At 38.7% G+C, this 23,817-nt stretch overlaps 1 protein-coding gene across 1 annotated transcript in view; it reads right to left on the minus strand.

Annotated features, from left to right (window-relative positions):
• Positions 1 to 23,817, minus strand: part of card11 (caspase recruitment domain family, member 11) — a 91,868-nt gene that overhangs the window by 67,435 nt on the left and 616 nt on the right. The window lies entirely within an intron of this gene.

Below are 23,817 nucleotides of genomic sequence, written 5' to 3' on the forward strand. Positions count from 1 at the left end.
TCCCTTGAAATGTTAATATGTTCAACTTAAATGCATAAAATCTTTCTCAATAGATAAATTCTTTCTAATCCAAATATGATCTCACAGATAATGTTACAAAGGCTTTTAGGAGTGTCATCAATTAAAAAATATGCAATGAATATAGTTAGTTGGCCCTTTGGGGTAAACACCCAAGTGCTTCCAACATAATGACTTAATTTACACCGGTTTCAGAAATGTTGTCTCACATGCATACGTGTGAGCAATAGTCTACGCACTTGAAAGAAACACCATAACCTCTCTACACTAGTGTTTGTGTCTGCAGTTAAACACTCACAGCAGATCATGAAACCGCAAGCACTCAGACCAACATACAGCCATGCACATGCACAAGTACACATTGCATGTCGACACTGAACTCACACAGACCACTGTAGCAACCACATGCATGCTTCCTTTTCTCTGTTCTCTTATTTTGGAGTTCATTACAGAGAAACTTTATTACGCTTCCTCCTTTTCAAGCCAGATGTGACTGAGTTATTTTCCTCTACTGTGTGTTCATCTGTTCGTTGCTTTTTTGGTGTCATCACAGTCACAGGAGTTGAGTGTGTACTTTCACAGTGCATGTGTGCACTCAGTTATTCTGGTTTCAGCAAGTGGAAGGTTTCACAGCAAATTTTCTTAGATTACATTCAAAGAGTTCAGATTCCAAACCCCAGCCAACATGCACTTGGCTGCCGATTTAACTATCAGCGTGCAAAATATTAAAGCATTCAAACATACATTTTCATTTTATTTGTGGAAATCTGTATGTTTTCTAATGTGTTTTCTATTAAATTCCCATTTTAAATTGCATTTTTCTCCACTGAAAGAAAATGGACTTACAGGGTTTTGCATCTGATCTCTTCATTTGCAGAAGTCATACAAACGTTTTCACTTCAGTATTTCTAAAATAGTAACCATTTTTACCCCATCACACGAGAAGCTGAATGAGTCCGAATCCCATCTGAATGAAAATTCAACCCACATTCGGGTGTTGAGGTGCATTCATGGCCGTCAGACAGCATTCTGAGTGGAGTCTAAACAGTCTGGCGCAGCCAATTGTTTTGCACATGTTCAAAACAATTGTGGCACAGCTGAAGTGGAAAAACTATCAAACGACAGTCAAGTGCCGTCTGACCACAGTCTGACTGCATTCTAAACAATAAGACGCCGTGAAAACAGCATTCCTGACATTATGATCGCATTCGGGGGGACGTTCAGCATGTTTCCACCACGGTCGAATGTTCCAAATGCGCCTGAATGCACCATGCACCTCTCAGTGCTGCTGGATTATATTTCCTCGACTCGCAATTGGACCTCATTCGTACTGCAATGCAAGTACATTCATCATATTCTCACTGCATTCTGACAGCTGTCTGGGTAATCCTAATGTACATTTGTACCATGTTTCATTTTTCATTTTCATTTTATTTAAGGATCCCCATTAGTCTTTACCAAAGTAGAGACTATTCTTCCTGGTGTCCATTCTCAAATAAAAGTATTACAATTACATCAAAGTGTTACAATTTATACAACATGTTCTGAGGCTCATGCACACGGCACGTGCACAAATCAGTCTGGGCAGGTCGGAGTGCAGTCTGGGTGTTCGGATGGCTGTCCTCCGCAATTCTTATTGTGGCACAAATATTATTGTGGCACGAATCCTGTTTTTTTTTTTTTTACATTCTGGCTCATGTTCATTCGTACTAATAAGTGTGACTGGGGTCTTAGTGATCCTGCTTCTGAACAAGACATAGAACCCCGCATGGTTGAAACAAATGAAGGTAACACTGCTTATTTATAGGTTTGATAAAACATCATCACTGTTGCTGCCAAATGCAAAATTCCTCTTGACATAATGAAAAATGTAAATGTGAATCTATAACCATGATTGCTTTGATCTGTGTGTTTGTAGATATCTTTGGTAAGGAAAATCTCAAATATCTAGACACACATGGATTTATATATATATACGAGGTCTATTAGAAAAGTATCCGACCTTATTATTTTTTCAAAAACCATATGGATTTGAATCACGTGTGATTACATCAGACATGCTTGAACCCTCGTGGGCATGCGAGAGTTTTTTCACGCCTGTCGGTTACGTCATTCGCCTGTGGGCAGTCTTTGAGTGAGGAGTCGTCCACCCGCTCGTCGATTTTTTTCATTGTTTAGGAATGGCTCAGAGACTTGCTTTGTTTGATAAAATTTTTTCAAAACTGTAAGGCACAACTGAGTGGACACCATTCAATAAATTCAGCTGGTTTTCGGTAAAAATTTTAACGGCTGATGAGAGATTTTGGTCTGGTAGTGTCGCTTTAAGGACGGTCCACGGCGCCTGACGCCGATCTGCGCTTCGAGGCGGCAGCGTCTCGCCGTTTCAAGTTGAAAACTTCCACATTTCAGGCTCTGTTGACCCAGGAAGTCGTCAGAGAACAGAGAACTTTCAGAAGAAGTCGGCATGAGGAGTTTATTCGGACATTCCATTGTTAACGGTCATTTTGTAATGAAAGAACGTGCGGGCAGAGTCGCATGTCGGGCTGGAACCGACCGCGGGGGGGTCGCGGCAGGAAAAACACCTCCGTTGGAAATCTTAACGGGCAAGTTGGAACATGCCCAAGCTGTTAAACAATTTCTCAGTTACTCACTTGTTGAAAGCCATTAAAAGCCGCCTGAATTCTACAAATGGTTTTCAACACGGAGGTGTTTTTCCTGTCGCGGCGCACACAGATTTGCCGAGTCGTCATGGAAACAACTCGGCGAATTTGCGCGTACGTCTTTCATTAAAAAATGTCCTTAAACAGTGGAATGTCCGCATAAATTTTTCATGCCGGCCTCTTCTGAATCTTCTCTGTTCTCTCACGATGTCCTGGGTGAATTAAGCCTTAAATTAGGATGTTTTCAGCTCTAAACAGGCCGACGACAGCGCCTGGAAGCGCTGCAGGACGTCCCGCTCCGTGGGAAGTCCTTACACCGACAGAAAGACCCCATAATCTCTCATCAGCCGTTAAACTTTTCACAGAAAACCAGCTTAATTTCTCGAATAGTGTCCACTCGGATATTCCTCACAGGTCCAGAAAAAATTTTGATAAAGCAACGCGCGCCGTCTCAAGCAGCGTGTGAAACAAAGGAATTCAGCCGAGAGGGCGGGACCACATCTCACTCAAGGCCTGCCCACAGGGAAATGACGTCACCGACACACGTGAAAAAACTCACGCATGCGCACGAGGGTTCAAGCATGATTGGTGTAATCGCATGTCATTCAAATCCATATATTTAAAAAAAATAATAAAAGGGTCGGTTTATTATCTAAGAGACTTCGTATACATATATATATATATCGTAGAGAAGCTTGAATCTTTGACTGAACTGGGTTGCTTGACGCGAGGACGTTTCGCTTCAAATCGCAGAAGCTCCTCAGCTAAAATTCTTGCTCTGGTAGTCTGACTTCTGTCTTGACTCTTGTAGAGAAGAAAATACAGAAGCCAACAAAAGCTGGAGTTTTTTAAACCTAACCAGACCCCTCCTACCGAGAGGCCGACTGCTATAAGCTAGTGACTAAACAATAGCTCTAATTAGCACCTATTGTGCTCTAGTTAGCACCCTCCTAATGACAGGGCAGCTGTCCCTCCTAATGATGGGACGGAAGCCTCTCCTAATGGCTCCCTTGACGACTCTCCTGATGACGTGAACGACTCATTACCATGAACAAAAGACTGAAACTCCTTTGACCTGAGTACCCCATTGTAAACAGGGGACAAAGCGTGTCTCCGACCCCCTCCCCGGTTAAGGCTGGGTTTCAAGTTCATCATCATCATCATCATCATCATCATCATCATCACACACCAATTAAATGTTGCTGCCTGTCTGTCAGAAGGTCCTCTTTTTAAGGTTGTAGCCGCCTCACCCACCTCTGTGTGTTGTATGCTAATGCTGGCATGCCTTCTTTGAATGTAAGGTGATATACACATTGGATAACTCGGGTTTAAATCAAATCAAATCAAATCAATTTTATTTATATAGCACCAAATCACAACAAACAGTTGCCCCAAGGCGCTTTATATTGTAAGGCAAAGCCATACAATAATTACGGAAAAACCCCAACGGTCAAAACGACCCCCTGTGAGCAAGCACTTGGCGACAGTGGGAAGGAAAAACTCCCTTTTAACAGGAAGAAACCTCCAGCAGAACCAGGCTCAGGGAGGGGCAGTCTTCTGCTGGGACTGGTTGGGGCTGAGGGAGAGAACCAGGAAAAAGACATGCTGTGGAAGAGAGCAGAGATCAATCACTAATGATTAAATGCAGAGTGGTGCATACAGAGCAAAAAGAGAAAGAAACACTCAGTGCATCATGGGAACCCCCCAGCAGTCTAAGTCTATAGCAGCATAACTAAGGGATGGTTCAGGGTCACCTGATCCAGCCCTAACTATAAGCTTTAGCAAAAAGGAAAGTTTTAAGCCTAATCTTAAAAGTAGAGAGGGTGTCTGTCTCCCTGATCCGAATTGGGAGCTGGTTCCACAGGAGAGGAGCCTGAAAGCTGAAGGCTCTGCCTCCCATTCTACTCTTACAAACCCTAGGAACTACAAGTAAGCCTGCAGTCTGAGAGCGAAGCGCTCTATTGGGGTGATATGGTACTATGAGGTCCCTAATATAAGGTGGGACCTGATTATTCAAAACCTTATAAGTACTCAACAAAAATATAAACGCAACACTTTTGGTTTTGCTCCCATTTTGTATGAGATGAACTCAAAGATCTAAAACTTTTTCCACATACACAATATCACCATTTCCCTCAAATATTGTTCACAAACCAGTCTAAATCTGTGATAGTGAGCACTTCTCCTTTGCTGAGATAATCCATCCCACCTCACAGGTGTGCCATATCAAGATGCTGATTAGACACCATGATTAGTACACAGGTGTGCCTTAGACTGTCCACAATAAAAGGCCACTCTGAAAGGTGCAGTTTTGTTTTATTGGGGGGGATACCAGTCAGTATCTGGTGTGACCAGGTTGATCAGGTTGTCAATTGTGGCCTGTGGAATGTTGGTCCACTCCTCTTCAATGGCTGTGCGAAGTTGCTGGATATTGGCAGGAACTGGTACGCGCTGTTGTATACACCGGTCCAGAGCATCCCAAGCATGCTCAATGGGTGACATGTCCGGTGAGTATGCCAGCCATGCAGGAACTGGGACATTTTCAGCTTCCAAGAATTGTGTACAGATCCTTGCAACATGGGGCCGTGCATTATCCTGCTGCAACATGAGGTGATGTTCTTGGATGTATGGCACAACAATGGGCCTCAGGATCTCGTCACAGTATCTTTGTGCATTCAAAATGCCATCAATAAAATGCACCTGTGTTCTTCGTCCATAACAGACGCCTGCCCATACCATAACCCCACCGCCACCATGGGCCACTCGATCCACAACATTGACATCAGAAAACCACTCACCCACACGATGCCACACACGCTGTCTGCCATCTGCCCTGAACAGTGTGAACCGGGATTCATCCGTGAAGAGAACACCTCTCCAACGTGTCAAACGCCAGCGAATGTGAGCATTTGTCCACTCAAGTCGGTTACGACGACGAACTGGAGTCAGGTCGAGACCCTGATGATGACGACGAGCATGCAGATGAGCTTCCCTGAGACGGTTTCTGACAGTTTGTGCAGAAATTCTTTGGTTATGCAAACCGATTGTTTCAGCAGCTGTCCGAGTGGCTGGTTTCAGACGATCTTGGAGGTGAACATGCTGGATGTGGAGGTCCTGGGCTGGTGTGGTTACACGTGGTCTGCGGTTGTGAGGCTGGTTGGATGTACTGCCAAATTCTCTGAAACGCCTTTGGAGACGGCTTATGGTAGAGAAATGAACATTCAATACACGAGCAACAGTTCTGGTTGACATTCCTGCTGTCAGCATGCCAATTGCATGCTCCCTCAAATCTTGTGACATCTGTGGCATTGTGCTGTGTGATAAAACTGCACCTTTCAGAGTGGCCTTTTATTGTGGGCAGTCTAAGGCACACCTGTGCACTAATCATGGTGTCTAATCAGCATCTTGATATGGCACACCTGTGAGGTGGGATGGATTATCTCAGCAAAGGAGAAGTGCTCACTATCACAGATTTAGACTGGTTTGTGAACAATATTTGAGGGAAATGGTGATATTGTGTATGTGGAAAAAGTTTTAGATCTTTGAGTTCATCTCATACAAAATGGGAGCAAAACCAAAAATGTTGCGTTTATATTTTTGTTGAGTGTAAGAAGAAGAATTTTAAATTCTATTCTAGAATTAACACACACACAATTTATCCAGTTTACTTTGGAGATCTGAAAGCCGCTATGGGAAAGAAAGATTTTAGTTTTTCTGCGCCCTCTGCTTGGAATGTCCTGCATTCTGAATTGAAACTGTCGTGGTTAATTCTCTGAACATTTTCTATTTTAAGAGACTGTAAAATGGAATTCTTTGGCACAATGCCTGTGTTTTTAAATTTTAAATTGTTTTAACTTATCTATTGCTTGTATTTTATTTATTTTAACGTTATCTTGATGTTGTTAACTTGTTTCTTGTGACGTGTGCTGCTGCCTTTCTTGGCCAAGTCACCCTTGTAAAAAAAAAGGTTTTCATCACAATGGGCTTTTATCTGGTTAAATAAAGGCTAATATAATATAAAATGATAGCATCCAACCTCTTAAAAAGCAAGAAAAGAATTTCAGTTACCTTTTAAGACATATTTTGGATTTAAAACTATCTCATTCTTTACTGGGAAACATTAGTGTGACAGGATCTGTCCCTTCTGTCACTGTTACTTTATTCAAATGATTCAGCCTTAAAGGTCTGTTGAACACATTTTATGTGTTATTTTGTATATATGTGATGGGACATAATGAAAATATAGTGACACAAAGTATTATTTTTAATCAAGTAATGTAAATGATAAAAGATCTGTTAAGAGTATGTTTTTTGAAATTAACAGTTTTATTATAACAAAACTATTAAATATGCAACTCAAATTTTGCTGTCCATTTTTCATCATTCATCATTTCATCATTTATCATTTGCTATTCAAAAAATAAATGAACAAAAATAGTGGTGTGTTGATGACCCGAAATTATTGCAGAAGTAATAATTTCAGGTCATCAACACACCACTATGTCTTGCGTTTCATTTTCCCCACATCTGGTTTTTGTTTTTTTGTTTTTGTTTACCTGCAGTTTTATTTAAACAGTGATGTCTGATTTTGACCACAGTTAATGTCAAAGTTGGGGTAATAAGATAGAAACTGAGAATCTAGGAAACAATTTTGGCAAAAATTACGAGTTAGTGCAAGTTTAATACAACAGCATTTTATGAAATTTCATGAAGTTTTTGAAAATCCTGAACAAAAAGAATTTCTGAAATTTATGTTGGATCAAGATAAAGCGGTGAGAATTCATAAGTGAACCGAACTACATAACTCTTTCTTCAACATAGCATTAAGAAGAATTACGTTTATTGGCAGAAAAAGGAACAAAATGAAGAATGATTGACAGAACACTGTGTGTTAGAGTCAGAAAAAAATTGGAAACTTTGAAAAAAATCACTGGCATGAAGCCAAAGGAAAGTCAAAAAGCGAAGCATGCGATCACTAGACAACCAGCCGTCCCAATATATTGTGACTTTGCATGACCTATAAAAAAGGCGGGGTTGATTTTTGTACATTTGATAGAGAATATTACGAGAAATGTTCAATTTCTTTTCACATGCAGTAACTGGATACCTTAATGATTTAAATTTTTTTATTCATTGTTTATATGTTAAAAAATACCCGCTAAATCTCGAACGGAATTAACCATTCCATTAATTACAAGCAATTGGCCAATGACAATTGCCGTAACACAGCGAGTCATTGACATGTGGTGACAGTATGGCTGCCTACAGTGAACAGTATGTGTTGTCTTTGGACAAAGAAAAAGCGTATTTTATGTGTATCTTCCAGTCCAAAAGTGCAAAGTAGTACTTTTTTCAGAGAAGAAGTGCGTGTTTTTAGAATACATACCAAAATGGAAGACTTTGGAAGGTGTGCAAGCAGAAATTGCAAGGAGCTGCATCGCTGGCCATGTCGGCAAATTTCAGTAATAATAATAACAACAGTAATAATGGTAAATCTCCAATACCCAATGATGGTGAATTACTCAAGACATGCTACTCATGTTTTACTAACAGAAAGAACTACAAAGAGCATGAAAAGTCAAGCAGAAGCTGCAGCTTCTAAGGTTAATATTTAATTACATGTAAGCTTAAATTTTATATATGATGAATCAAATTCTGTGACCCTGACTGTGTATCACTACTTGGGTGGCTGTTTTTGAAGATTGTCAAGTATTACTGTAGCATGTTGGTCATGGTGATACAAAATAACCCACTCCAGATGTAATTCATAGTCTCAAAAATCCAAAGGGATACTGACGACACTGTCCCGGATGGGTCCGTGGTCTATATGGTAACATACGGACAGTAACTTTAGTGTGGTAAGATGACATAAGCGATCCAGCAGGAACCAGCATGAGTCCGATAATATACAAATAATGAATGTTTGAGCTCAATGGTATGAATATTTCACCTCGTGGAATGGTTCATTGCAGCTTTCACCGAACTAAATATTCGTACCATTGAAAGAATGTAAAAACATTAATTATTTGTTTTATATGATGGCTAAAATAGATCCTTGTCACTTGATATTATATTAACTTACAAACAACAGAAAAGGGATTTATATTTTGGTGCGTCACTGCACTGACTTTGTGTACTTCCAAAAAAAAAGACTGTGTACTTCCTCACTCCAGCGAAAAATCACATAAGAAATTTGTCCAGCTTTTGTGCATTACTGCTTTGACATCAACAATCCAACACTTTAAATAATTCTGACGATGAAGTCTGCAATGCCATGCACCGACTTTGTGTGCTTCCAAAAAATAAACAAACAGTGTACCTCCTCAGTGCAAGGAAAAAAAATCACATCAGAAATTAGTCCAGCTTTTCATTCTAACTTCCTCCTAACAGCTCTTCATGCCTCCATACGGCCTACAGTGCAGTGGATTTGTTTGTTTGTTTGTGTGTGTGTGTTTGAAGAATTAGCACCGTCAATCAGCTCCTTCAAATCGTTGTCCGTCAGCAAAACAAACTCAGAATGTTTAGCTAAACTCTGTCCCCACTAGTGGGCAGGGTTCGCAGCGTGCAATGGTACCAAACGTATGGAACCAAAATACACTCTAAATGGAACCAAACTGCATTCTAAATGCAACGCAACACAAATGGGACGAATAATCCACGTAACATGACATACAAAGCACCAATCAAACGACAAGGATCCACTCAGCCGCTATATAATTATTACCAATTTGATGCAGGTGACCAAAATAAACACCAGGGAGGATGACGACAAACAGATAAGCACTTTTTTCATTAAAATTTGGTGAAAATGTTTTGTTCTGCCTGGTACCGTTCTGTTCTGTTGCAAAATCTGCACAAAGACATTAGGCAGGAAATGAAAAATAGAGTTTGTTGTAGTCTGACACAGAACGTTTTTACGAGCTCCAGTTCACAAAACTGTGATGCAAACACCTGGTCAAACCAGCAATGGAAACATTGCATTTTTCATCTTTTCTTCTTCTCATGACAGTAATGAGCACTCTAATTAGTGTCCTACCAGTTGGCAAATGCACTTTATGGCTGCAGAATTTTCAAACATGGGTTGTTAAATCTGTTTAATTTCAAGATAAAGTTAATCATACACCATGTATGCAGTGACAAGTACCTTAATTAAGTTACTAGAATAATCTGAAATTCACTGATTAGCTTTCAGTGCATAGTCTGATATGACATGCAGGCATTCCCAAAGTCTCGGAATAGTAGGAAAGACTATGATACTTTGAAAATCTTTAGTTAGCACTTAAAAGAATGGAGATAACTTTTATCTAAAGATTTGGCCTCTATTTTTCAAATTGTTTTTATTTATTAATTGGGCAGGGGTGGTGGCCAAGTGGTTAATGCGCTTGGTTTCAGTGCAGAAGGTTCTGGGTTCAAATCCCACCCCTGCCACGTTTCTCCATGTAATGTGGAGTTGTGTCAGGAAGGGCATCCGGCATAAAACCTGTGCCAATTCAACATGCAGATCAACCTTGGATTTGCTGTGGCAACCCTGAGTGCAAACAAGGGAGCAGCCAAAGGGACTTACATTTATTTATTAATTGATTAGTTTATCATTTTGTAATCAAAAAGGGGAACCAGAGTTGATAAGAAGACATGGTATTATTACTGTAAAAAACTGCAACCAGTGGGGAAAATGTGACAACAGGGGTCAGAAAATTTAATACATCGTGTGTGCCAAAATGATCTATGCATGAAAGTTTTAACTGAGCTACATCATTAATGCCCCTCCCATTGTTTAATTTCTTACAGCATAATGATGTGTGATTGCTGCTTCAAGGCGACATTATGTGAACTAATCACTGTTCCAGGTCGTTTGTTCCTTCTTTTATTAGGCTGCTCATCACCAACAATACTCATTTTAAATTATTATTTTAAAGATCCATTGGACTTGTTTACATGTATGTTGGTTTATTTACTTATTTATTACATTATTTATTGTCTATATTTGTTCTGACTTGTCACTTTTTTGGTGTCTTTAATTTGATGTTCCAGCTCTCTGTGTGGTTGGTGTTGTTTGCTGAGGCTTGAAGTGCGAACTGGGAAGCTGCAAACAAATTGCTCACTGGAATAAAAAATAATGTTGTCTGAACTAAACTGAACAAGAAAATTTGTGATGTTTTGTCTCCACTGGTGCATCAGTCAAAGATCACATTTGACATTTCAAAATCTTAATTTTAAAAAACAATTTAAATGTCACATTTCAGAGACATGGCCCTGTGACAGACTGGTGTCCTGTCCAGTGTGTCCCCTACCTCACACCCTATGGCTGCTGGGATAGGCTCCAGCGCCCCCCCCACCCCCCCATGGCCCATAATTGGAGTAAGCAGGTATAGAAAACAGATGGATTTTAGAGACATGTCTGTTTTATGAAGGAAAATTGTATATACTTTAGAAAAACCTGCATTCAGTGTGCATTCACAAAGACAACAAACAGGATACTCAATACATCATGAATTGATCAACATGATGTTCTGGTAAAATCATGAGCTTGTTCACCCAAAGTAAAAAAAAGTAAAGGGTAATTTGTTTTATTTGTGTAGTATTGCACTAAAAAAAAAAAAAAAAAAAAAAAACACTTTCTGTTGTTGATCCAAATGTATGTATTTTTTTGTTGCAAATTTAACATGTTTGATTGTGTTTCTTTTCTTTTTGCACTTATATTTTTTAAATTATCAATTTATTCTAATTAGAATCAAAGTTCTGGGGAGCAGAACTGAATTTAAGGATAAATGTGCTGACATGACAATAAACATCTTTAAATCCTGGACTCAAACCAGGTGTTTCTTTACGTAGTTTCATCTTTAATGCTGGGCGCTCTTTGGTGCAAATTATTTTCATTATTTTTGCAAAATCGTTGTTTCATGTTTTTTTAAACATCATACCTAGAGACATCATTTGCATGTTATGTCAAAATCATTCCTTGTCTCTCATTACTTGTTTTATAACTTTGTCACTTTTTACAGTTTTCTCCTTTTATTTGTTTTGGTGTTACTGTAACAAGTAACAAACAAAACAACTCTAATTGATGTTTGACTGTTTTAGTGTTTAGTAGATTTTAAAATACTCTGTCATTGATGAATACAGAAGCATCTAATTCTGCTCATATTGTTTAATGGAAAGTTAAATTTAGATTTAATTTAGATTAAATTTAATTAATTTAGAAAATACAAACCAAGATGTGTTTTTATACAGATCATTCAAAATCTGATCATCTGCTCTTTAAAATGAGTGTAAACCTTCTATATGAATGTAAAAACAGTTTGTGCATACAAGTTGGTTAATAAAAAAATAAGAATGAAACCAAGGAGATTTATGTGTGTGCATGAGCCGTGGTTGAGCATGCACAGTTTGTCTACTACTGTTACGAAGAAGAATATGAAGCAGTTTTTATTGTTATTAATTTTGAGTAAGCTCCGGTGATCAAAATGAGGATCCAAATTGTAACAACAGCTTTCAAAATGGATGCAAACTGGTTGGGGAACATCTGTTGTATTAGTTTTCTATTCATCACTTTGTGTACCCAGAAAGTATTCACAGCACTTCACTTTTTCCACTTGTGTGTTATGTTACATCCTTATTCCAAAATGGAGTAAATTCATTTTTCCTTCAAAATTCTACTCACAACACCCCATAATGACAACATGAATTTTTTTTTTTTGCAAATGTATTAAAAATAAAAACTAAGAAATCATATGTTCATAGGTATTCACAGTCTTTGCTCAATACTTTGTTGATGCACCTTTGGCAGCAATTACAGCCTCAAGTCTTCTTGAATGATGAAGCCACAAGCTTGGTGCTCCTACCTTTGGGCAATTTGTCCACTCCTCTTTGTAGCACCTCTTAAGCTCCATCAGGTTGGATGGGGAGTGTCGGTGCACAGACATTTTCAGATCTCTCCAGAGATTTTCAATTCGATTCAGGTCTGGGCTCTGGCTGAGCCACTCAAGAACATTCACAGAGTTGTCCTGAAGCCACTCCTTTGATATCTTGGCTGTGTGTTTAGGGTCATTGTCCTGCTGAAAGATGAACCATTGCTCCAGTCTGAGGTCAAGAGCACTTTCATCCAGGATGCCTCTGTATTACTGCATTAATCTTTCCCTTAATCCTGACTAGTCACCCAGATCCTGCTGTTGAAAAACATCCCCACAGCATGATGCTGCCACCACCATGCTTCACTGTAGAGATGGTGCCTGGTTTCCTCCAAACATGGCGCCTGTCATTCACACCAAAGAGTTCAATCTTCAGATCAGAGAATTTTATTTCTCATGGTCTGAAAGTCCTTCAGGTGCCTTTTGGCAAACTCCAGGTGGGCTGCCATGTGCCTTTTATTAAGGAGTGGCTTCCATCTGGCCACTCTGGAAGGTTCTCCTCTCTCCACACTGGAGCTCCGACAGAGTGACCATCGGGACCTTCTCCCCCAATCAGTCAGTTTAGACGGGTGACCAGCTCTAGGAAGAGTCCTGGTGGATCCGAACATCTTCCATTTACAGATGATGGAGGCCACTGTGCTCATTGGCACCTTCAAAGCAGCAGAAATGCTTCTGTATACGGTACAGGAAATTTTGCTGAGTAAAATTTACTCTGCTGGGATAGCATTTGATCCCAGTCTAAACAGACTAAATTAAATTCTATCATAGAGTCAATCAGCTTGACACTGTCGCAGACTGAACGGTCCGCCCCCTAAACATTGGTCCGTCCTGTCTCCACTGTGCATGTGTCATGCTGTAGCCCAGCCACCTGTGTGACACAGAGTCTCTCCACCCAAAGTGATCAAATGGATTAATGGGATTATTAGCCATCAGACGACAAGGCAAAACCTCTTGAATCATTTTAATGTGACCAGATGACTTATTTTTGTGGCAGGGATGGCGGTGGGATTCGAACACCAGATTGCTCGCACTCGAGACCAAGACTCTACCAGGTCAGCCAAAGGGGAATTCCCCGCTAGCCAAGCTTTTCAATCTGGACTTCACCTTACTACACTAAAGTCAGTTTTAAGCAGAAATGAGGCTGTTTTAAGCAGAAATGAGGCTTTAAACGTTGATGCATGGAAATGTCCAACATGCAGTGAACGCATCAGCTAACAGCTTGTGCAGCCGTGCCGCTGTGATCGCTTCCTCTGTCTGTTATTATGGAATAATGTTGAATTTATGCAGACAGGACTGTTGTACAAAAGCTTCAGATATCTGTCGCTGAGACAGATGATGACTGGAGTGCAGTTTGAAGCAGAAACAAAGTGATTATCAGTGAACCGCGGCTGATGACGTAAGCGCAGTGAAGGCAAAGCGGACGGAGGACCGTTCAGTCTGCGATACCGTCTGTTCAATGTAAGTGGTTTTACACCAATAAGAGTTGATTTTACACTGTTTTGAGGTGATTTACTGTAGCTCTGTGATAGAGTATAATTCACTCTATTTAGACTGGGATGTTATCCCAGTCTAAATAGAGTGAATTATGTTATCCCATTAAATGTTATCCCAGCAGAGTACAATTTACTCAGCAAAATTTCCTGTGTACCCTTCCCCAGGTTTGTGCATCAAGACATTTCTTTCTCGGGGGTCTACAGACAATTCCTTTGACTTCATGCTTGGTTTGTGCTCTGACATGCACGGTCAACTGTGGGACCTTATATGTAGACAGGTGTGTGTCTTTCCAAATCATGTCCAATCAACTGAATTTACCCCAGGTGGACTCCAATTAAGCTGTAGAAACATCTCAAGGATGATCAGTGGAAACAGGATACACCTGAGCTCAATTTTGAGCTTCATGGCAAAGACTTTGAATACTTATGTACATGTGATTTCTTAGGTGTTTTTTTTACTAAATTTGCAAAAATCTTTTCTTTTTTAAATTTTTTCATGTTATTATTATGGGGTTATTGTGTGTAGAAATTTGAAGAAAAAATAACACTTTCATCCATTTTTGGAATAAGGCTGTAACAAAAAAATGTTGAAAAAGTGAAGCACTGTGAATACTTTCTGGATGCACTGTATGTCAATCAGCTTTTATATGGTGTCATAAAGGTTCTGAAAATTAAGATTACAAATATATTCTTCAGTATTTCCCCTGATCTCTTTTGCTGTGTTTGAGACGGGACACAGTGGTCCTGAAGGGGCCGGGTGTGGGTCTGGAGTTTACCTGACCAGGGTCTGGTGACCGCAGACGGGCTGATGAGCAGATATGATGGCTCAGGTGTTCATCATAAAGGCTCTATTGTCTGGCAGATTAGCTGCAGTCTAGGAATTTGATATTTGTCCAGAGAAGATAGAGACTGGCTAAAGGAGAAGAGATTATCTTCATTTCCATGTGCATGGTGTATAATTTGTATTATTAAAAAATCACAATGTGATGTCTCCTGGTAGGTAATCAAACACTCTTTTCATTTTAATCTCACAGAAATTTTAATCATACTGCACGTAAACAAAACAAAAGCACCTGTTAAAATGAACTAATAAAAGATCCAAAAATTAGGGCATTAAAATATGGCAAGCATGCGTCCACATTACCATCTGAAGTGACCTGAATCAGATTTCTTATTATTATTATTTATTATTGTCATTATTAGTAGTAGTACGTAGTAGTAGTAGTAGTAGTAGTAGTAGTACTAGTAGTTGTTGTTGTTGTTGTTATAGTTTCCCAGATTTTATGTAAATCTGGAGAGTTCACATTCATAATTATAAACAGCCATAGTTTCATCTTCTTACAGTGGGCACCCCAGCAAAGATTAGCTATTAGACAATACATCAACCACATGGTAAAACCTCCAGCAAAATGGGTCCAGACAAGTATCATGATTAGTAAACAGATAATGAGAAAATGGAACAATGCTGCAGACTCATTATTCCAGGAGTGGGCTTCAGAACCGGGTAAAGTCGCCTCCATTATTCATGAAGATCAAACTTGCTTTATCCGTGGATGATTCTCTTTTTTCAACGTTAGAAGATTAATGAACATAATCTACCATAATTATGAGGATCAGAAGGTGGGTGTTCTCTGCTTAGATGCAGAGAATACTTTTGGTCAGCTAGAATGGGCATAGGGGACACTGGGGCACTGTGAATCAGTAGCAAAACTACATATATATATTTGCAGCAGTTATGCCATTTTTTATGCATAAAGACATCCCCCTTATAAATTAGTGTTTTGTTTTTTGATACATTAAGGGTAAAACTAAGTGGCAAGTGAACTCAGTTTTTTCCTAGCAAAAGTAAATTTTGTGGCTCTTTCTATTGATTTCTTACAACAGAGGAAAGGTGGCCCAAGAAATTGTTATTAGTTAGAAGACTACCCCGTCCAACTGATGAGCATGTGTTATGTCTTCTCCAGACTATCAGCTATTTGATAACATGACTCGTGTGTCACATGCACCTGGGGCACAGTGAAACAGTCTAGAAAGTGATTTACTAAGCCCCAGTATCAATTCCCTCAAATACTGTTCACAAACCAGTCTAAATCTGTGATAGTGAGGACTTCTCCTTTGCTGAGATAATCCATCCCACCTCACAGGTGTGCCATACCAAGATGCTGATTAGACACCATGATTAGTGCACAGGTGTGCCTTAGACTGTCCACAATAAAAGGCCACTCTGAAAGGTGCAGTTTTGTTTTATTGGGGGGGGGGATACCAGTCAGTATCTGGTGTGACCACCATTTGCCTCATGCAGTGCAACACATCTCCTTCGCATCATCCGTGAAGAGAACACCTCTCCAATGTGCCAAACGGCAGCGAATGTGAGCATTTGCCCACTCAAATCGGTTACGACGACGAACTGGAGTCAGGTGGAGACCCCGATGAGGAAGACGAGCATGCAGATGAGCTTCCCTGAGACAGTTTCTGACAGTTTGTGCAGAAGTTCTTTGGTTATGCAAACCGATTGTTCCAGCAGCTGTCCGAGTGGCTGGTCTCAGATGATCTTGGAGGTGAACATGCTGGATGTGGAGGTCCTGGGCTGGTGTGGTTACACGTGGTCTGCGGTTGTGAGGCTGGTTGGATGTACTGCCAAATTCTCTGAAACACCTTTGGAGACGGCTTATGGTAGAGAAATGAACATTCAATACACGAGCAACAGTTCTGGTTGACATTCCTGCTGTCAGCATGCCAATTGCACGCTCCTTCAAATCTTGCGATATCTGTGGCATTGTGCTGTGTGATAAAACTGCACCTTTCAGAGTGGCCTTTTATTGTGGGCAGTCTAAGGCACACCTGTGCACTAATCATGGTGTCTAATCAGCATCTTGGTATGGCACACCTGTGAGGTGGGATGGATTATCTCAACAAAGGAGAAGTGCTCACTATCACAGATTTAGACTGGTTTGTGAACAATATTTGAGAGAAATGGTAATATTGTATATGTGGAAAAAGTTTTAGATCTTTGAGTTCATCTCATACAAAATGGGAGCAAAACCAAAAGTGTTGCGTTTATATTTTTGTTGAGTATATAATTAGAATAAAATAAAAAGGACTTATATCACTATATAGGACTCTCACATATTACATAGCTGGTTTGCTGGATTATAGTTTGTATATGCATCAGGATTGTTGTGCAAAAGCTTAATCATTTTGAAGAAATCTTTATAATCATGTGTTTTTTCATTATATTCTAAGTTGATTCACTGTGCCCCGTGAATTAGTGTCCGGGGCCCAGTGATCAAAAATTTTAAAATTGATTTTAAACACATGTAAATTACAGCTGGGGAGAAATAAATAACACAGCCTTATAAACAATAACTTGCTGTATTAAATCCACAATAGAATGATCTAAACCTTTGCATAATGTGTTTATGCTGCCACAAAACAACATTTCTGATCCATTGTGCCCCAGCTTCCCCTATATGTGGAGGGTATTGGAGGATTTTGGATTTGGTAGCTGATTGTCTCATGGATTAAAACACTTTATGCCTATGTACCCCTCTTCTTCCATTGTCACAAATCAAGAAAGGTCAGTTCCATTCTCATTACATCATGGGACAAACTAGGGCTGCCCCCTCAGCCCACTTCCTTGCAATTTGTATTGAGCCTCTTGCTTTTAGTATCAGGCAGCATTCCTCTGGGACCCTTCACACATAGTACAAATAAGTACAAATCAGGGCAAATCACGGCAGAACAGCTCGAATGAGTGAACCACAAAAATATCGAGCAGACAGGCAGGTGTGAACAATGCCACTGTGAAGGTTTTGTGCTTGACAGTTGCGTGCACGAAACCGTGCTCGCAAAGATGTTGTGCATGTTCATGCACGACACCGTCACAGCAGGAACACACTGCGAGCAGCTGGAGCATGTGTAACCACATTGTGCAGCTGCTGTTAAAAAAGAAATATACATGCCACCCACAGGATTCGAACCTGCAATTTACGAAAGCTCTGATTGCCAACCAGAAACTTTACCACTGCTCTACCATCGCTGGCCTGTAAATGGCGTGGGAAAATGCCTGAAATCAACAAGGACATGGACAAGGTGTGTTGTGTGCAGCTGCTGCAGCCTAGCGCAAAGGCGAAAGTTGTTTCATGTATTTCCACGTGAGGACAGCAGGCAGAGACGCGCCTCACAGAGGAATGTTGTATGTTCATGTCCTTCAAAACAAGGTACGTTCAAGTCCATCCAACTAGAAGACTTAGACCACCATACCATATATCTTTGTATGCAGATGATGCAGCAATCTTTACATCCCAACCTCAGCAGTCCATTTCCATTCTACTAGACCTCATAAAGTCATTGGTGAAGTTTCTGGGTATACAAATAATTGGCAAAAAAAAAGGTGAATTAATGCCTCTTGGTAACACCTTGCATCAGGATTCTTGCATAATCTAACCTGTTAAAGGTAGTAGTTTAAAGGTCCCAAAATTAATCTTTAAATTAAACTTTCTTGAGACAGTGGAAGGGGTGAAAGGCAATACTGGCAAATGGCACTCCCACTTTCTATGATGGGTGTTAACCCCCAAAACGTGAGTCAAAGTTTGGAAAAAATGTCATTGTGAAAAACTTTGGACATTTTTTTATTGTTTAAATTTTCAGTAGCATCAGTGTTATACGGTGTAGTGACACAAATGTTTCTGCACACATCAGTGCGGTCCTGTTGGTTATACTACAGCAGTTTGGAAAAATGTGCAAAAATTGAATTTATATTATTATATTATATTATTTTAATAATTAAAATATGTCATAAAATGAACAATAAAATTCACTAATTCACTAAAATTCAATTTTTGCACATTCTTTCAAATTGAGTTTACCAAAATTGGAGCAACTTTAACTTAAACTGTACTCCAGATTTAAAAATGACTGCCTTATCTTCGCCAGCAAATAATCCACCACCCGTTGATTTCTTCCTAACCTTCAGGACACGTAGCAGGCCAGCCTCCTGTGATTGCAGGGCACGCACTGGCACATATAGCTGAATCAAATCAGCTGAGTAGGATGGTGTACAGCCATTTAAAATCCTAAAAGTCAACAACAAAACCTTTATAATCTGCCTTCACATGGACGGGTAGCCAATGAAGAGATGCCAGCACTGAAATTATGAGATTAGTGTTTGAATCAAAACTCGAGCTGTTGCATTTTTGATCATCTGCAGACCTCTAATGCTTTTAAGTGGCAAACTTGAAAATACCTTAATACCAAAATCAATTCTGGATGGCACTAAAGCATAGATCAATACCTCGGCATCAGCTGAGGACAAAATTGATCTGATCTTTGTAATATTTCACAAATGATAAAGTGTCACTCTTATCGCCTGTTTGATATGTGCATCAAATGAGAGACTCATCAAAATTGACACCAAGGTTTCCTGACAGTCTCGTTACACTGAATCACACAATCACACAGTGAGATTGTGAAATGTTTAAACGCATTTCTCAATTCTGGTTTCTCAGTGTGATGATGAACAAGAAATTTTACAGGACTTGGCAGCCATTCTGAGACCATCTTGCTCGATTTGATGGAGTCGGAGACCTTGGCCAGAAATGGGATCCATTATAGGCACTAGTGATGCAGCAACATTTTCTATTGTTTTGAATCATACACCCTTTTTTGTTTTTTTGTATTACCTACTCTTTTCTTTTTCACTGGTATTTATTTTGCTCTAAATCTTTGCATTTTTGTATATTACTGTATTACTAAAACCTAATAAACATATTCAAAAAAGAACTGGGTAAAGGGGCAGCTTTTGAAAAATTATCAAACAGCCTGATGACTGAGCTTGTACTACTACTACTAATGCTGTTGTTTCAGCATGTTATTTGCATTTGTACGCAGGGCAGGTATGAACGCGAGATAGTTGTGGTGATGGCACAACACAAATGACCATATGGGTAATTTTATATGGACAGCATTTCATATGTACTCTGCAAAGACCATGATCCCTCGAGTAACACCAGTACAGTGAACACTGGATAAGCTTACTGGACATTTCAGTTTTTCATGTTGATGTTTCTACTTCAATTGCAGCAAAATTGCCCTGGGGTCCCTTGTGTTGTGTTTGTTTTTCCTCTTCTCCTATGCGTTTTGATGGTTGGAGATAGTGTGCTTTGTGTTGTAATATTAATCCTCTCCCTCCCAACTCTTCTGTACTTTGCTGCACGGTGAAACCGTCTGATAAGACCAATGACTAAGTTGTGCACATATCATTCATTACAGAACCTACTGTGGACAAACTGTATCTGCATGAATTACCGACCAATTCCCATTTAAGTCAAAATGGAAGCCTTGCTACTGTCAAGACATGAAGATTGTAAAATGTGTAAAAAAAAAAAAACATTATAATTTTGCCTGGGCTGAAGAGGATTAATAATAAAAGTAATAAAAGCAACAAATGTTCTTAAGAAAAAAAAAGAGATATTAGATATGAATACAATTTATGAAAGCATATTCAAGTTGCTCAAATCTCTTATTTGAAGAAAAATATGTATTTGGCATGTTTATGCTACATTAAAAAAATGTATAATAAATCTGTGCCCTACCTATATATTCTTCCCATTTGCAATTTGTCACTAAAACTGGTAATGTGGTAAAATGATTAATTAAAAATTGGTCTACTTTTTATGTATTGCTGTAAAATCAATGTCTGTTCTTTCACAGCCATAAAAATGGCGTAAATTAACAAGGCCATATGGTTACACAGCTTCTGTTACAACAGCACCCGGTTTGCCACACTTTCTGAACTACGGACATTTCTGCACATTTGCTGCAGATCCATGGGAAGCAGGGGTGCTGGAGGTGCTGGAGCAACAAGAAAAAAACAGGCGTCATAGAACCCCCTTACAGATGACAAAAATATAATAATAAAATAAATCATGAAATGTATCAAAACATTTATAATTGTTTTCTTGTTATATTCACACAATGTTTTATGTTTGATGAAGTTTATGAGAATAATAAGCAATTCTGTATAAATATTCTTCAACATTATAAAATGTTATGGAATGTTAGTTGCAAGTGCTTTGTCTGTCATGACTGATTTATTTTATGCTGATCTTGTATGTCTGTACCCTGTCACAGAGTAGGTGGTTTAAATGAAACATAGTAAATTTTGTACCATTTAAATATTGATTGCAGCCTTTTTGAGTGTGTTCTTTTCATCTTAGTGGGACATGGAGGGTCCACCAGTCCGAACATCTTCATATTATTTGATGGTGTATATTTCAAACCCCAAACTGACTTTAAAGTTCACAAATAAATGTAATCCTTTCAAAGAGCTAATAAACCACATCCAATTTTTTTTTTTTTTTAATTTACAAAAATAAAGCATACACAGTAAATTTTGCTGAGTAAAATTTACTCTGGTGAGATAACATTTGGTCCCAGTCTAAATAGAGTAAAATACACGCTATTATAGAGTGAAATCAGCTCTACCGGTACAGTCTGCCCCTAAAAATTGGTCCACCCTGCCTCCATTGCGCATGCGTCATTTACAACCACAGCAGCTCCTGTGAGACGGAGTCTCTTCACCCAAAGCAATCAAATGGATTAATGGGATTATTAACCATCAGATGACAAGGTAAGACCTCTTAAATCATTCTAAAGTCAGTTTTAAGCAGAAATTAGGCCGTTTTGAGCTGAAACAAGGCGATAGTCATTGATGCTTTGAAATGACCGACACGCATTGAACACAACAGCTAGCATCCCGTGTGGCTGTGGCGTTCTGATCACTTCCTGCGTCTTTTATGATGAAATAATGCTGCATTTATGTGGAAATGATTGTTGTACAAAAGCTTCAGATATCTGTCGCTGAGATAGATGATATCTGGAGTGCAGTTTGAAGCAGAAACAAGGCGATAATCCGTGAACCACAACTGATGACACATGCGCAGTGAAGGCAGGGCAAACCATTCGGTCTGTGACACAGTTGATTTTACACTGTGTTGAGTTGTTTTAGCCCTGTGGTAGAGTATATTTAACTCTATTTAGACTGGGACCAAATGTTATCCCAGCAGAGTCAATTTTACTCTGCAAAATTTACTGTGTATGATTCTGTTGACATACACCATTAATCACCTTTAAATGTACGGTTGTGTATAAATCTGTTGAAATGAAAATCAACAAATAATGGTAATTCATTATAATTAAATGTTTTTGTTTTATTGTTATTATTATTGTCACACTTTTGTAATATTACTTAGTGCAACATATAGCTTGCTAGGTACCGCTGGCTTATTAACAGCTAATTTAGCTCTTCTAACTATAACTAGCTTATTTTCATTATTTACAATTTTATTTTACATGGTGTAGATTTTTAATTATTCATCAGTTTATGCATTGTTTTAAAGATATCAACATATAGTACCTAAGTTCTTAGGTTTCCATTTGATAGCATATAGACTGTGCTTTTTATTTTCCTATAGTATGCTAACAGAGTTACTTTAGATACCAATACACATTACATCATAGCTTCTGTTTCTATAATAAAATACCATATTTATAGCTTAGCCTACTAACTATAATTTAATTTTACTACTAGTCTACATACTAAATTACCTATACTACAATCTTCTCCTGTATTAATATTTAGATTTTAATACCTACTCCTGTATATTATATAGTACCATATTTATTGTATATGTTGTTTATTACCCTTAATGTTTAAATATTAGTTATATATATATGATGTCTTATCTTTCTTATGTCTTATTATTTATTATTATATATACCTTTTTTTCTTGAGCCACTTAGATGGGCAGGGAGAGTTCCCATGGGATAAAAAAGCTTTTTGACCTACCATCCCTGGTTCTCAAGACCAGGCACCTAAGTGGCTCTACTCTACTCTTTTCTACTCTTCTATTTTACTCTTCCTTTTTAGATATTTAAATATACCTTAGTATACTAGCATAGTTCCACCTTAGAATTGTAATATAATATTATCAGTTATCAAGTTGTTCACCAATGAATATGGCTTTATACACCCTTCAGAAAACCAGTATGGTTTTCTGAAGGGTGTATAAAGCCAGAAAACCAGTATGGTTTTCTGAAGGGTGTATAAAGCCATATTCATTGGTGAACAACTTGATAAAGATTTTATCATATACATGTACACTAAAGGCAATAGTAATAAATGCTGTGTCAATTGTAATCAGAATTTTATTAAATAGAACATTTCTAAACAGTTGTAATAAGACAATGAAAATATGTACAACAAACACATTCAATTGATAATGTCATTGAATAGAACAGAAACAACGACAACAATCGCACGTGCCGTGACATCACAACATATGTATGGATTGGCTGATTACCAAGGCGACATTCATTTTGTGGATTTTACTCGGGTGGTATGAAAAATATTGCCGGTCCGCGAAAAATATCACAAGGGTTTATTGCTATTTATTCTTTAGTGTTTTATCCAATCATATTGGCGTATCATTTATATGTATATGATAAATAAGATGTACGTTACTGAATTTGCATATATCTTACCATAAATGTAAAAACAACTTCAACATGCTCTCCTTAATACTAAGACTAGTGAACCCTAGAATAGTGGGAAGTTCCCTAGTGGGACACCAACACAGGACCACAAATCCCCTTCCTGCGGCCATGTGCGGAGTAAAGCAGCTTTTGCTGCTTAAAACACAGAAGAAACAAATAAAATCGAATGAAAAAAAAAAAAAA

Source organism: Thalassophryne amazonica, chromosome 16 (genome assembly GCF_902500255.1).
Source record: "Thalassophryne amazonica chromosome 16, fThaAma1.1, whole genome shotgun sequence".
Taxonomy (NCBI): Eukaryota; Metazoa; Chordata; class Actinopteri; order Batrachoidiformes; family Batrachoididae; genus Thalassophryne; species Thalassophryne amazonica.